Source organism: Salvelinus fontinalis, chromosome 18 (genome assembly GCF_029448725.1).
Source record: "Salvelinus fontinalis isolate EN_2023a chromosome 18, ASM2944872v1, whole genome shotgun sequence".
Taxonomy (NCBI): domain Eukaryota; kingdom Metazoa; phylum Chordata; class Actinopteri; order Salmoniformes; family Salmonidae; genus Salvelinus; species Salvelinus fontinalis.
In genome coordinates this window covers 2,952,797-2,968,831 of record NC_074682.1, presented here as the reverse complement: position 1 = coordinate 2,968,831, position 16,035 = coordinate 2,952,797, and the positions used below count along the sequence as shown (strand labels likewise).

General features: G+C 40.3%; 1 protein-coding gene across 17 annotated transcripts in view; it reads left to right on the top strand.

Annotated features, from left to right (window-relative positions):
* The window catches only part of LOC129814814 (receptor-type tyrosine-protein phosphatase T), a 561,458-nt gene that overhangs the window by 269,657 nt on the left and 275,766 nt on the right, over positions 1 to 16,035 (top strand). The gene's annotated exons all lie outside the window — the stretch shown is intronic.

Sequence of the window (16,035 nt, the reverse complement as noted above, 5' to 3'; positions counted from 1 at the left end):
GTATGACTGGATGTAATGTATAAACTACAAATCAGCAGACCTTGCCATTTATCGATGCACTGTGATATCCTCATTGCATAAAGACTTTGGTATATTTTCATTAATAACTGAGGGTGCATTATGTTTTTTAATCAAAACAGCCCCAACCTCCCACGAGGTCCCAAACTAGTTGAGAGTAGCAACACTGTGTTCATTGTTTTTACCTAATACTATTTAATCTCTGGGTTGTAATTTTTGTTCTCAGCGGTGCTAATTGCACTTCTATGAAAATGACTTTAGTTTTGTAGAGCTATGCGCCGTCTCACAAAAATGATTTCAATTTTAAAAGGTCCAATGCAGCCGTTTTTTATCTCAATATCAAATCATTTCTGGGTAACAATTAAGTACCTTAGTGTAATTATTTCCAATCAAAATGTTCAAAAATGTACAAAAATAACTTCTTAGCAAAAAGCAATATCTCAAGCAAGTATTTTGCTAGGACTGTCTGGGAGTGGTCTGAGTGGGGAGGGGAAAACTAGCTGTTACTGGATGAGATGGTTCGGAACACTTTCTTGTTGGTCTATCAACATAGTTACTGCCTGCTGATGTCACCGTGCATTCCAAAACTCCATCCCACCAAAACAGGCTGATATTTCAGGTGTTCTTTTCAAACAGCTCTTACACTAAAAGGGCATTATTCTCATTTCCACAACATCACAGTATTATTCCAACCTCATAATGTGGAAATATATGTACTGAACAAAAATATAAATAGAACAGGTAAAGTGTTGGTCCCATGTTTCAAGAGCTGAAATAAAATATCCCAGACATTGTCCATACGCACAAAAAGCTTAGGCTCTCAAATTTAGAGCACATATTTGTTTACAAAATTTGTTATAATAAAAAAATAAAAAATGTAATCCATCCACCTGACAGGTGTGGCATATCAAGAAGCTGATTAAAAAGCATTGTCATTACACAGGTGCACCTTGTGCTGGGGACAATAAAAGTCCACTCTAAAATGTGCTGTTTTGTCACACAACACAATGCCACAGATGTCTCAATTTGAGGGAGCGTGCAATTGGCATGCTGACAGCAGGAATGTCCACCAGAGCTATTGGCAGAGAATTTAACGTTCACTGCTCTACCATAAGCCGCCTCCAACGGAGTTTTAGAGAATTTGACACTATGTCCAACTGGCCTCACAACCGCAGACCATATGTAACCATGCCAGCCCAGGACCTTCACATTTGGATCTTCATCTGAGGTGTATTTCTGTGTGTATTAAAGCCTTTTTTTGTGGGGAAAACTAATTCTGATTGGCTGGGCGGGCGGGGAGGCCCACCCATGGCTGCATCCTTGCCCGCACCCTTGCCCAGTCATGTGACATCCATAGATTAAGGCCTAATAAATGTATTTCTATTGAAATAGAAATATCTTTTAAATTGTTGCATGTTGCGTTTATATTTTTGTTCATTATATAAAACACAGGAAAATCCCGTTCGACTGTACTGGGCCATTTAAAATGTTCCTCTTTCCCGTCGCTGATTAAAATGAAGCACACTACATGCCCAAAAGTATGTGGACACTCATTCAAATGTGTGGATTCTGCTATTTCAGCCACACCTGTAGATGAGAATGGAGCCGGAGGGGATGGCTGCAGTTCTATGGGCTCCTAACCAATTGTACTATTTTGTGTGTTTTTTCGCATTGTTTGTAACTTATTTTGTACATAATGTTGATGCTACCATCTCTTATGACCGAAAAGAGCTTCTGGATATCAGACCAGCGATTACTCACCTTGAACTGGACGAAGATTCTTTCTTTAATGAGTCTGACGCAAAGGATATAATGTTGCTCCCAGACAAGGCCCAAATCCCCATCATTCGCATGAAGAAAATAAGGAAATACAGGGGGCGCAGATCAGGGTGCCTTGTGAGAATTTGTCGGCGAGTGTGTAACCCGCCTCTGCCATCCGTTCTATTAGCCAACGTGCAAATCACTGGAGAATAAACTGGTTGAGCTCCGTTCGAGACTATTCTACCAACGGGACATTAAAAACGGTAAAATCTTACGTTTCACGAGTCATGGCTGAACGACGACACGGATAATAAACAGTTGGCTGGGTTTTCCGTGCAACGGCATGACAAGACAGCAACGTCCGGTAAGACGAGGGTTGGGAGTCTGTGTATATTTGTCAATAAAAGCTTTTGCGCAATGTCTGATGTTAAGGTAGTCTTGAGGTATTGCCACCACAAACGAATGCTGGCTCTGAGACCGCACTCAACAAGCTGTATAAGGCCATAAGCAAACAAGAAAATGTTCATCCAGAAGTGCCCGGAGACTTTAATGCAGGCAAACTTAACCTGTTGGGGATGGGGGCGCTGTTTAGACTATTTATGCTAATTTGGCTAATTTTTTAAACGGCTTCCCACAAAATCCTTGATCGTACAATATGCATATTATTATTATTATTGGATAGAAAACAGTCTATAGTTTCTATAGGAGTTGAAATTTTGTCTCTAAGTGGAACAGAGCCCATTCTACAGCAATTTCCCTGACATGGAGTCAGATTTGAGAAATGTTGGCCACTTTTCTGAAGTCAGTTAAAAGGGCACTGTCGTTGCTATGACTATACGGACACTTCTTACGTCTTCCCCTGGATGCCTTTACGTGATGACGATTCCAACGGGATCGATTGCGCGTTCACAGGCCCTACAAATGAAAAAACACTGAAGCTAGTCATTCTTTGGGAGCTGCGTCATGAGCCTAGAGGACACCGGCGCGCACCTGTTCCAAGCGTTAGTTTAGCCTGTTATATTTCTCCGGTCATCTTTTCACTCGTTATAGGAGTTAAAAACATCATAAAGTAGTTAATTTAAAGCGTTTTATAGCAATTTATATCCGTTTAGTGCGATTTTGGGACATTTATTTTTGCAACGATGTGAAAAGTTGGGCACGCTTTTCAGTTCATCCCGAACGCAGTTGACATTTCCACATGGCAAGAGGACAGCTTTCCACCAAAAGACGATTTCTCCCAAGAAAGGATCCTTTGCCCAAGATACTGATGGAAGAACAGCTCAAGGTAGGACATTTTTATTATGATAAATCGTGTTTCTGTCGAAACATTTTAGTGGCTTAGGACGCCATGTTTTTTGACGTAGCTTCGCTTGGCGCAAACTGTATTGAAAAGTAAGGATAAATTAAAAAATGTAATAACGCAATTGTATTAAGAATTAAATTGTCTATCAATCCCTGTCCACCCTATATTTTTTAGTCACGTTTATGAGTATTTATGTATAAGAGTAGATCACTGTCTAAGTGGCGCACGGACATTTTCTCACCAGCTTGTCTACATTTCACATTGTCTAACCATGATTTTGGTGGCTAAATATAAACATTTTCGATCAAACTGTATATGCATGTTGTAATGTGATGTTACAGGAGTGTCATCGGAAGAATTCTGAGAAGGTTAGTGAAAAAATTAATATCTTTTGGCGATGTTGACTTTTATCGCTCACTTTGGCTAGAATCAATGCTGGGCTGCTAATTGCTATGTGCTAAGCTAATATAACGATTTATTGTGTTTTCGCTGTAAGACACTTAGAAAATCTGAAATATTGTCTGTATTCACAGGATCTGTGTCTTTCGATTCGTGTATGCTGTGTATTTTTACGAAATGTTTGATGATTAGTAGTTAGGTAAACACGTTGCTCATTGTAATTATTCTAGTCCATTTGTGACGGTGGGTGCAATTGTAAACTATGCCATCTACCTGAAATATGCACTTTTTTCTAACAAAACCTATCCCATACCATAAATATGTTATCAGACTGTCATCTAATGAGTTTTTTTGTTGGTTAGGGGCTATAAATATCTTAGTTTAGCCGAATTGGTGATGGCTACTGGTGTTGGTGGACAAATAAAAGATGGTGGATTATGCTAATGTGTTTTTAGGTAATAGATGTACATCTTTATATATTGTGTCTTCCCTGTAAAACATTTTAAAAATCGGAAATGTTGACTGGATTCACAAGATCTGTGTCTTTCATTAGCTGTATTGGACTTTAATGTGTGAAAGTTAAATATTTTTAAAAAATATTTTTTTTGAATTTCGCGGCACTGGTTTTTCAGTGGGGGGGGGGGGGTGTGCCGCTAGCGCCACGCTGATCCTAGACAGGTTAAATCCGTTTTACCTCATTTCTACCAGCATGTCAGATGGGAATATAACTCTAGACCACCTTTACTCCACACACAGAGATGTGTACAAGATCTCCCTCGCCCTCCATTTGGCAAATCTTACCGTAATTCTATTGTACTGATTCCTGCTTACAAGCAACAACTAAAGCAGAAAGTTACAGTGACTCGCTCAATACAGAAGTGGTCAGATGAGGCGGATGCTACCCTACAGGACTGTTTTGCTAGCACAGACTGAAGTATGTTCCGGGATTCATCCAATGGCATTAATGTACATGTACATATCCCAATCAGAAGCCATGGATTACAGGTAACATCCGCACCGAGCTACAGCTGCCACTTTCAAGGAGCAGGACACTAATCCGGACGCTTATAAGAAATCCCGCTATGCCCTCAGATGAACTATCAAACAAACAGGCAAAGCATCAATACAGGATTAAGATTGAATCCTACTACACCGGCTCTGACTCTTCTTGGATGTGGCAGAGCTTGCTAACTATTACGGACTACAAAGGGAAACCCAGCCGTGAGCTGCCCAGTAACACGAGCTTACCAGACGATCTAAAGGCATTTTATGCTCGCTTTGAGGCAAGCAACATTGAAACATGCATGAGAGCACCAGCTGTTCCGGACCACTGTGTGGTCACGCTCTCCGTAACCGATGTGAGCAAGACCTTTAATATGGCTGCAGTCCCGTTAACGGGATCGATATGACAACAGCCAGTCGAAGTGCAGGGCGCCAAATTAAAAAAACTGAAATCTCACAATTAAAATTCCTCAGACATTCATGTGTCTTATATCATTTTTTATTTATTTATTTATTTTTTTATCCCCTTTTCTCCCCAATTTTCGTGGTATCCAATCGCTAGTAATTACTATCTTGTCTCATCGCTACAACTCCCGTACGGGCTCGGGAGAGACGAAGGTCGAAAGCCATGCGTCCTCCGAAGCACAACCCAACCAAGCCGCACTGCTTAACACAGCGCGCCTCCAACCCGGAAGCCAGCCGCACCAATGTGTCGGAGGAAACACCGTGCTACTGGCCCCCTTGGTTAGCACGCACTGCGCCCGGCCCGCCACAGGAGTCGCTGGAGCGCGATGAGACAAGGATATCCCTACAGGCCAAACCCTCCCTAACCCGGACGATGCTAGCCCAATTGTGCGTCGCCCCACGGACCTCCCGGTCGCGGCCGGCTGCGACAGAGCCTGGGCGCGAACCCAGAGACTCTGGTGGCGCAGTTAGCACTGCGATGCAGTGCCCTAGACCACTGCGCCACCCGGGAGGCCTTATATCATTTTAAAGGTAATCTTGTTGTTAATCCCACCAAAGTGTCCGATTTCAAATAGGCTTTTCAGCGAAAGCACTACAAACGAATTTATGTTAGGTCACCACAAAACCACAATAACCACAGCCATTTTTTCCAGCTAAAGATAGCTCCACAAAAAACAGAATAGAGATTAAATGAATCACTAACCTTCGATTATTTTCATCAGATGACACTCATAGGACTTCATGTTACACAATACATGCATGTCATGTTTTGTTTGATTAAGTTCATATTTATATAAAAAAATCTGAGTTTACATTGAGGCGTTAGATTCACTAGTTGCAAAAACATCAAGTGACTTTGCATAGCCACATCGTTTCAACAGAAATACTCAACATAAATATAAATGATAATACAAGTACTACACATAGAATTATAGATATACCTCTCCTTAATGCAACCGCTGTGTCAGATGTAAAAAAAATTTTTACGGAAATATAAACCATGCAATAATCTGAGACGGAGCTCAGATGATTAGCCAAATTAGCCACCATGTTGGACTCAACAGAAACCAGAAAATACATGATAAATGTTTCCTTACCTTTGATGAATTCATCAGAATGCAGTCCGAGGAATCCCAGGTCCACAATAAATGCTTGATTTGTTCGTTCATGTCCGTTATTTATGTCAAATTATCTACTTTCGAATTGTTTACCAAATACCCTAACAAGTCTCAAAGCGTGACCACTATAACGTGTCAATGTCCTAACGTTCTATTACAGTCAGTAGAAACATGGCAAACGATGTACTGAATCAATCTTTAGAATGTTGTTAACATACATCTTGAATAACGTTCCAACCGGAGAATTAAATCGACTTCAATTAAGAGATGGAACAGAGCTGCCTCTCACGTGAACGCGCGTGTTGAATGCATGGTCACCTCATGGCACCTCATACTAAATTCTGTCTCCTTCGACCCCCCTTCACATTAGAGTCATCAGACTTAGTTCGATTGACTGCTGACATCTAGTGGAAGCCGTAGGAAGTGAAAACACATCCATATCTCTGTATTTTGAATAAGAGCTTGGTTGAAAATATGGCACCCCCAGAAAAAAATTCAAACAGGAAGTGGAACTTCTCAGGTTTTTGCCTGCCATATGAGTTCTGTTAATCTCACAGACTTAATTGAAACAGTTTTAGATCTTTAGAGTGTTTTCTATCCAATACTAATAATAATATGCATATATTAGCAACTGAGACTGAGGAGCTGGCCGTTTACAATAGGCACCTTTCATCCAAGCTACTCAATACTGCCCCTTCAGCCATAAGAAGTTAAACAGGTCAACATTCACAAGGCCGCAGGGCCAGATGGATTACCAGGACGTGTACTCAGATCATGCTTGGACCAACTGTCAAGTGTCTTCGCTGACATTTTCAACCTCTCCCTGACTGAGTCTGTAATACCTACATGTTTCAAGCAGACCACCATAGTCTCTGTGCCCAAAGAATGACTACCTCCCTAATTGACTACCGCCCCATAGCACTCATGTCTGTAGCCATGAAGGGGTGTGTGCTCCCTATTCACCACAACTGCGTGGCCAAGCATGACTCCAACACCATTAAGTTTGCTAATGACACAACGGTGGTAGACCTGATCACCGACAATGATAAGATAGCCTATAGGGAGGAGGTCAGAGACATGGCAGTGTGGTTCCAGGACAACAACCTCTCCCTCAACGTGAGCAAGACAAAGGAGATGATCATGGACTACAGATAAATAGGGCCGAACACAGCCCCATTCACATCGACGGGGCTGTAGTGGAGCGGGTTGAAAGTGTCAAGCTCCTTGGTATCCACATCACTGTCGTGACGTTGTTATTGTTAATGTGATGACATGCTATTTATCGAATAATTAACTATGTTTATACTTGATTAAATTAATATGTAAGCTACCTCTAAGCTTTGTCCAAACATTTCAAACTACTTCCCAATACAACTTTAGGTATTTTTTAACGTAAATAATCGATAAAATTTAAGACGGGATATACTGTGTTCAATACCGGAGGAAAACAATGTGTAGTGAGCCTCTGTGTAACGCACCTCTAACAAAGATTACACTTCCCTCTAGCCTCGTTCTGAACAGTGCTACTTCTTCATTTCTCAAAGGAAAAACCTCAACCAGTTTCTAAAGACTGTTGACATCAAGTGGAAGCGATAGGAACTGCAAGAAAGTCGCTTAGAAATCTGGATTCCCAATGAAAACTCATTGAAAAGAGAGTGACCTCCAAAAACATTTATTCTGAATGGTTTGTCCTCAGGGTTTCGCCTGCCAAATAAGTTATGTTATACTCACAGACATGATTCAAACAGTTTTAGAAACTTCAGAGTGTTTTCTATCCAAATATACTAATAATATGCATATCTTCGCTTCTGGGCCTGAGTAGCAGGCAGTTTAATTTGGGCACGCTTTTCATCCAAAATTCCGAATGCTCCCCCTATCCTAGAGAAGTTAATTAACTCAGTTGCCTGGAGCACCATGGGGAAGTTTGTTTAACCTGTCTAGGATCAGCGTGGCGCTAGCGGCACACCCCCCCCCCCCCCACTGAAAAACCAGTGCCGCGAAATTCAAAAAAAATATTTTTTTTAAATATTTAACTTTCACACATTAAAGTCCAATACAGCTAATGAAAGACACAGATCTTGTGAATCCAGTCAACATTTCCGATTTTTAAAATGTTTTACAGGGAAGACACAATATGTAAAGATGTACATCTATTACCTAAAAACACATTAGCATAATCCACCATCTTTTATTTGTCCACCAACACCAGTAGCCATCACCAATTCGGCTAAACTAAGATATTTATAGCCCCTAACCAACAAAAAAACTCATTAGATGACAGTCTGATAACATATTTATGGTATGGGATAGGTTTTGTTAGAAAAAAGTGCATATTTCAGGTAGATGGCATAGTTTACAATTGCACCCACCGTCACAAATGGACTAGAATAATTACAATGAGCAACGTGTTTACCTAACTACTAATCATCAAACATTTCGTAAAAATACACAGCATACACGAATCGAAAGACACAGATCCTGTGAATACAGACAATATTTCAGATTTTCTAAGTGTCTTACAGCGAAAACACAATAAATCGTTATATTAGCTTAGCACATAGCAATTAGCAGCCCAGCATTGATTCTAGCCAAAGTGAGCGATAAAAGTCAACATCGCCAAAAGATATTAATTTTTTCACTAACCTTCTCAGAATTCTTCCGATGACACTCCTGTAACATCACATTACAACATGCATATACAGTTTGATCGAAAATGTTTATATTTAGCCACCAAAATCATGGTTAGACAATGTGAAATGTAGACAAGCTGGTAAAGAAAAAGTCCTTGCGCCACTTAGACAGTGATCTACTCTTATACATAAATACTCATAAACGTGACTAAAAAATATAGGGTGGACAGGGATTGATAGACAATTTAATTCTTAATACAATTGCGTTATTACATTTTTTAATTTATCCTTACTTTTCAATACAGTTTGCGCCAAGCGAAGCTACGTCAAAAAACATGGCGTCCTAAGCCACTAAAATGTTTCGACAGAAACACGATTTATCATAATAAAAATGTCCTACCTTGAGCTGTTCTTCCATCAGTATCTTGGGCAAAGGATCCTTTCTTGGGAGAAATCGTCTTTTGGTGGAAAGCTGTCCTCTTGCCATGTGGAAATGTCAACTGCGTTCGGGATGAACTGAAAAGCGTGCCCAACTTTTCACATCGTTGCAAAAATAAATGTCCCAAAATCGCACTAAACGGATATAAATTGCTATAAAACGCTTTAAATTAACTACCTTATGATGTTTTTAACTCCTATAACGAGTGAAAAGATGACCGGAGAAATATAACAGGCTAAACTAACGCTTGGAACAGGAGCGGGTCGGTGTCCAGCACGCACGTTACGCAGCTCCAAAAGAATGACTAGCTTCAGGGTTTTTTCATTTGTGGGGCCTGTGAACGCGCAATCGACCCCATTGGAATCGTCATCACGTAAAGGCATCCAGGGGAAGACGTAAGAAGTGTCCGTATAGTCATAGCAATGACAGTGCCCTTTTAACTGACTTCAGAAGAGTGGCCAACATTTCTCAAATCTGACTCCATGTCAGGGAAATTGCTGTAGAATGGGCTCTGTTCCACTTAGAGACAAAATTTCAACTCCTATAGAAACTATAGACTGTTTTCCATCCAATAATAATAATAAAATGCATATTGTACGATCAAGGATTTTGTGGGAAGCCGTTTCAAAAATTACCAAATTAGCATAAATAGTCTAAACAGCGCCCCCATCCCCAACAGGTTTTTAATGAGTTACCGTTTCCCAAATTCACTCAAATAATATCAGAATATCGATTTCATAGCAGTCACTATTTAATTCATTTCCTCATCAGTCTCATTCTGAATGTCGCATAATTCGTAAATCTGCACTACCCGTGTCTTACTAATCATTCCGTACCACACAAAATTAGTTGATTATTTATTTACTAACAAGCTAAATGATAACAGAAGATACACATACACAAACATTCTAGGTTATTGATTAGAACTTAAAACAATGGCAACAGGTCCCTAGCGGACCAACACAATATGACACGTGTTACACAAGATGGAGATTTAAAGAGAGAGAGAAAGTACAATGGAGAAATTCAACACTTGGATACATTTGTAAACTATGCTTAGTTTCAGCCCTAACACCTTGCCCCAAACTGCCGCTCTTATGGGTAAAAAGTGTAATGCATGTATTTACGTGTTGAAGGTCTCCGTTGGGTATCTTTTCGTGGGCCGAGTTCTGCTTAGTGGGAAAGGTTTGGCTGACGCCTTGTTCTTTCGTCTTCAGGTGTAAGTCTCTGATAGTCCACACGATGTCACAATGTCCTTTCGCTTAGTTGTCTGTTTCCTTGCACTCGTTCTGTGAGTGAGCTTCTGAGTAGGCTAATCAGCCATGTCGACGATCCCAGCATGGGTAGGAGGGCCGTGTAGACAATCGATGACTTGAAAAGATAGGAGGGTCCTGTTTAAATTTACCTTCCTAGATACAGTACTTAGAAGAGCTGCTCAACCATGAACCTGATTGTTCAGAGATTTTCTTTGTCTTCAACCTTGTGTTGCGTTTTGGGGTCGTGACTAACTGTGAACCTTGGCTGCAGCGCGCGGTCCTCTAGTCAACTATGTAAATTCTTAACTCACATGTTTTGTATCCCAGAGTAGAAAGGGTGTTTCCGTCTTTATGACACACTCTCTGGGTTACCTGGGGCGTAGCTAGTTACAAGGCAAGGTATTAGTGTCACGATCGTCTTCCTGTGAGAGAGTGGGCCAAGGCGCAGCGTGTGAAAAATACATCTTCTTTATTCAGAAGAGAGAGAAAACACAAAACAAACACTATACATAAACTGAAAACAAAACGACCGTGAAGCTACAAACGTTCAACATAGACAATTACCCACAAATGCATGATGCCCATGGCTGCCTTAAATATGGCTCCCAATCAGAGACAAATGAAAGACATCTGTCTCTGATTGAGAACCACTCAGGCAACCATAGACATACCTAGACACATTCACTCAACCATAGACATACCTAGAAACATTCACTCAACACAAACTCATACACTACACCCAACACCCCCTTTACCATATAACCACCCAAAACGACAAAACACAAACATTCCCCATGTCACACCCTGACCTACCTAAAAATAATAATGAAAACAAAGAATACTAAGGCCAGGGTGTGACAATTAGTATTTACTATGATCTCTTATGTACAACTAAAATCAGTGTTATCTTCACCAAAACATTCTCTTTCATCTGGATATTTTCTAAATCAAAATCAAATCCAATTTATTTATATAGCCCTTCTTACATCAGCTGATATCTCAAAGTGCTGTACAGAAACCTAGCCTAAAACCCCAAACAGCAAGCAATGCAGGTGTAGAAGCACGGTGGCTAGGAGAAACTCCCTAGAAAGGCCAGAACCTAGGAAGAAACCTAGAGAGGAACCAGGCTATGAGGGTTGGCCAGTCCTCTTCTGGCTGTGCCGGGTGGAGATTATAACAGAATATGGCCAAGATGTTCAAGTGTTCATAAATGACCAGCATGGTCAAATAATAGTAATCACAGTGGTTGTCGAGGGTGCAACAGGTCAGCACGGCCAGGTGGACTGGGGACAGCAATGAGTCATCATGCCAGATATTCCTGTGGCATGGTCCTACACAACATAAAGTATATAAACATCACATACACATTATGAAAACTCTTAAAGTTACAATGTTTTCGTTATAACATCGTCGTTTAACTTTAATTCATAAAATAGACATAAATGTTCATATTCCATCCATCATTGTTACCACTGGACTTTCCTGCGGTCAGAATGCCAATGGCACACTCCTTCAAAACTTAAGACATCTGTGGCATTGTGTTGTGTGACAAAACTGCACATTTTAGAGAGTCCTTTTATTGTCCCCAGCACAAGGTGCACCTGTGTAATGATCACGCCACACCTGTCAGGTGGATGGATTATCTTGGCAAATGAGAAACACTCACTAACAAGGATGTAAACAAGTGTGTGCTCACCATTTGAGAAAAATACACTTTTTGTGTGTATGGAACATTTCTGGGATCTTTTATTTCAGCTCATGAAACAGTGGACCAATACTTTACATGTTATGTTTATATTTTTGTTCAGTTTATGTTTTGAGTTTGGACTTTATTACGTATAGCTCGTTAGCACTTAGGGCACACCGATTGGTGTCAGCCTTGTAAGGCGTTAATTTCCCTTTTTATCAGGCATTAAAACAGGAAGAAAATAATCGTAGATGGATCTTGTATATTTCAGAGAATCTAGAGGGTAGAATATCCAATTAAAGTTGCAGTGCAATCATACCCTGATCTGAAAAAAACTATATTTTGCTAGAGTGGACAAGCAATCATGTTAAATTGGATGTAGTTTAACTAAAATACAGCAAATTGGATTTTAAGATTAAAAGGAGATTACTATTTTTGTTATTTTGTTCCAGGGCTTGTTTTTCACTTTATGTTTGTTGTTTTAAAAAAAAGTAATTTTATGCTTACATTGTGTGTAATCAAAATGTTCAGATGAATTTCTTGACGTGTTTGACCTTGGTTGCCTATTGCTTACAGTAACCCAGTGTTAGCTACCAAGTGTAAATTGGAATGCTATTTAAGTCCATTGCAGCAAGTCTACAAACAGAAATCAACAATACCGCTTTGTAAAAAGCATTTGTTTGATTATTCTTTTTTAATAAGATAGCAGCTATAAAAAAAAAGACTGAAATAAAAGCTCTCTCTCTAAAGTAATATAAATCGCCAGTAAAATAATGATTTAATCATGACTGTTTTAAATCTAAATAAGGACATAATTGATTTTCTAATAATAGATGATTTAAACATCCAGGGTACACTCAAAGACAATATGTCAAATGTGGAAAAAAATATATTGAGAGCTATCCTCCCTCTTCTGTTTTTGAAGAATTCGAGCTAACAAAGATTTCCCACATGTCAAAAAATTGTACCTGTACAGTATCAGTGTTACGGTAAAAATGTCTCTTTGGTGGAATCACCACTGTTATTTGGTTGTGTGTTGGGTTGGGATGCTGACTGGGCATGACAAATATCTTTCAGCCAAGTACACTCGATGCATTGTTGACAACACAATACTAAGCCCTGGCGTCGCTGCTGTCTAATCTGGTTATAAATGGCACGATCAGTGGACAGCAAGTGGACACACACACACACAGAACCAACCACTGTCACTAATAACCCCCATGCCCCCAAGGTCTAAAGGTCTAACCCGGTGAAGTGTCCTTACTGGCCAAACAAAGAGGTGGATGCTTATGACCCTTACACTATCCATTAACAAAGGGCTAACATGGCAGTCTAGGCAATTATGAGTAAATGGAATATTACAAAACAAACTTGTAAGCACTGTATTGGATGGATAATCCTATATTGATCTAAGACTAGGATCAATGATAAATGCCTTGATCATTGTCGACAACAATAGACCAAAAAAACATTACAGTAAAATACATTTGGCTAAGTGTACCTGTGTGATCTAAAGTAAATGGAAATAATTAGCATGAACCGGGTGACTCAAATCTTACCACTAAACTCCCAAATCTAATATGCTTCTTGTTAGCAGGGAGTTTAAGATAATGAGATTCACTGTTCTTTCTACCTTAAAGCTTGGCAATGTGCAAAAATAGTCCAGTTCCCCTTCCCCTATCACTCCATCCCTCTATCTCTCCATCTGCCCTGTTGAGGGAGCTAATGCCAATACTGTTCAAGACCAGCTGTAACGTCTGCTTCCAACTCACACTCAAACACGTAGATCCCATGACCACAGCTCACTTTCCAGCTCACACTCTCAAACACATAGATCCCCTGAACGCAGCTCACTCTCCAGATCCCAATCACCTGAATTCTGATCACCTTTTCACACACCTGTATGTCATTATCTCACACTATTTAGTTCACTTCTTTGCACCCTATCATTGTGAGGTATTGTTTGTTCTGTGACACACATCTTTCAGTTATCTACCGATTGCATGATCTCCCGGATGACGTTACTAGCCTTTTCCCTGCATGTACTGTTGCCTTTATGGACTCCCTGTGTATGACCTTCTGGCTGCCCCTGGACCCAGCTACCTGCCTCCTCCTGTGGTCCATTACAATAAACACTGCTGCGCCCTGCACTTGAAACCAGCTCTCTGTTTCCCATGGTGTACATTACACCAGCCACATTCTTCTCGTCTGCCATGCCAATTAATACGGAGTGGTAGTGTGAAGTTGGACTAAATGGCCTTTTAACAAAGGTATTATCAGGACTTTCGTTCAGTCATCAGACTGCATAAATGAATATCAAATCAAAGAGTCAGGCTTGAGCACTGAGGAGGTTTCCCTTGACTTCAGCTGCTCACTCCATCAGTCCTGGGGTTAAGCCACCAGCGCTGTCTTCCCATTTAGATGAGTTAACGCTTGAAAAGTAATTGTAACATTGTTTATATCAAATCAAATGTATTTATCACATACAAGTGTTTAGCAGATGTTATTGTGGGTGTACCAAAATGCTTGTGCTTCTAGCTCTGACAGTGCAGTAATATCTAACAAGTAATTTCTAACAGTTTCACAACATGCACCCAAAATATATGTAAATCTAAGTAAGGAATGGATTAAGAATATATATACATATATTTAGTACCATTCAAAAATGTGGGGTCACTTAGAAATGTCCTTGTTTTCCATGAAAACATACATGAAATGAGTTGCAAAATGAATAGGAAATATAGTCAAGACGTTGACAAGGTTAGGAATAATGATTTTTAATGTAAATAATAATTGTATCCTTCAAACTTTGCTTTAGTCAAGGAATCCTCAGTTTGCAGCAATTACAGCCTTGCAGACCTTTGGCATTCTAGTTGTAATTTTGTTGAGATAATCAGAGATTTCACCCCATGCTTCCTGAAACACCTCCCACAAGTTGGATTGGCTTGATGGGCACTTCTTACGTACCATACGGCCAAGCTGCTCCCACAACAGCTCAATAGGGTTGAGATCCGGTGACTGTGCTGGCCACCCAATTATAGACAGAATACCAGCTGACTGCTTCTTCCCTAAATAGCTCTTGCATAGTTTGGAGCTGTGCTTTTGGTCATTGTCCTGTTGTAGGAGGAAATTGTCTCCAATTAAGCGCTGTCCACAGGGTATGGCGTTGCAAATTGGAGTGATAGCCTTCCTTCTTCAAGATCCCTTTTACCCTGTACAAATCTCCCACTTTACCACCACCAAAGCAACCCCAGACCATCACATTGCCTCCAACATCCTTGACAGATGGCGTCAAGCACTCCTCCAGCATCTTTTCATTTTTTCTGCATCTCACGAATGTTCTTCTTGTGATCCGAACACCTCAAACTTAGATTTGTCTGTCCATAACACTTTTTTCCAATCTTCCTCTGTCCAGTGTCTGTGTTCTTTTGCCCATCTTAATATTTTATTTTTATTAGGCCAGTCTGAGATATGGCTTTTTCTTTGCAACTCTGCCTAGAAGGCCAGCCTCCCAGACTCGCCTCTTCACTGTTAACGTTGAGACTGGTGTTTTGTGGGTACTATTTAATGAAGCTGCCAGTTGAGAACTTGTGAGTCGTCTGTTTCTCAAACTAGACACTCTAATGTACTTGTCCTCTTGCTCAGTTGTGCACCGGGGCCTCCCACTCCTCTTTTTATTCTGGTTAGAGCCTGTTTGTGCTGTTCTGTGAAGAGAGTAGTACACAGTGTTGTATGAGATCTTCAGTTTCTTGGCAATTTCTCGCACGGAATAGCCTTCATTTCTCAGAACAAGAATAGATTAACGAGTTTCGGAAGAAAGTCATTTGTTTCTGGCCATTTTTAGCCTGTAATCGAACCCACAAATGTTGATGCTCCAGATACTCAACTAGTCTAAAGAAGGACAGTTGTATTGCTTCTTTAATGAGCACAACCGTCTCAAGCTGTGCTACCATAATT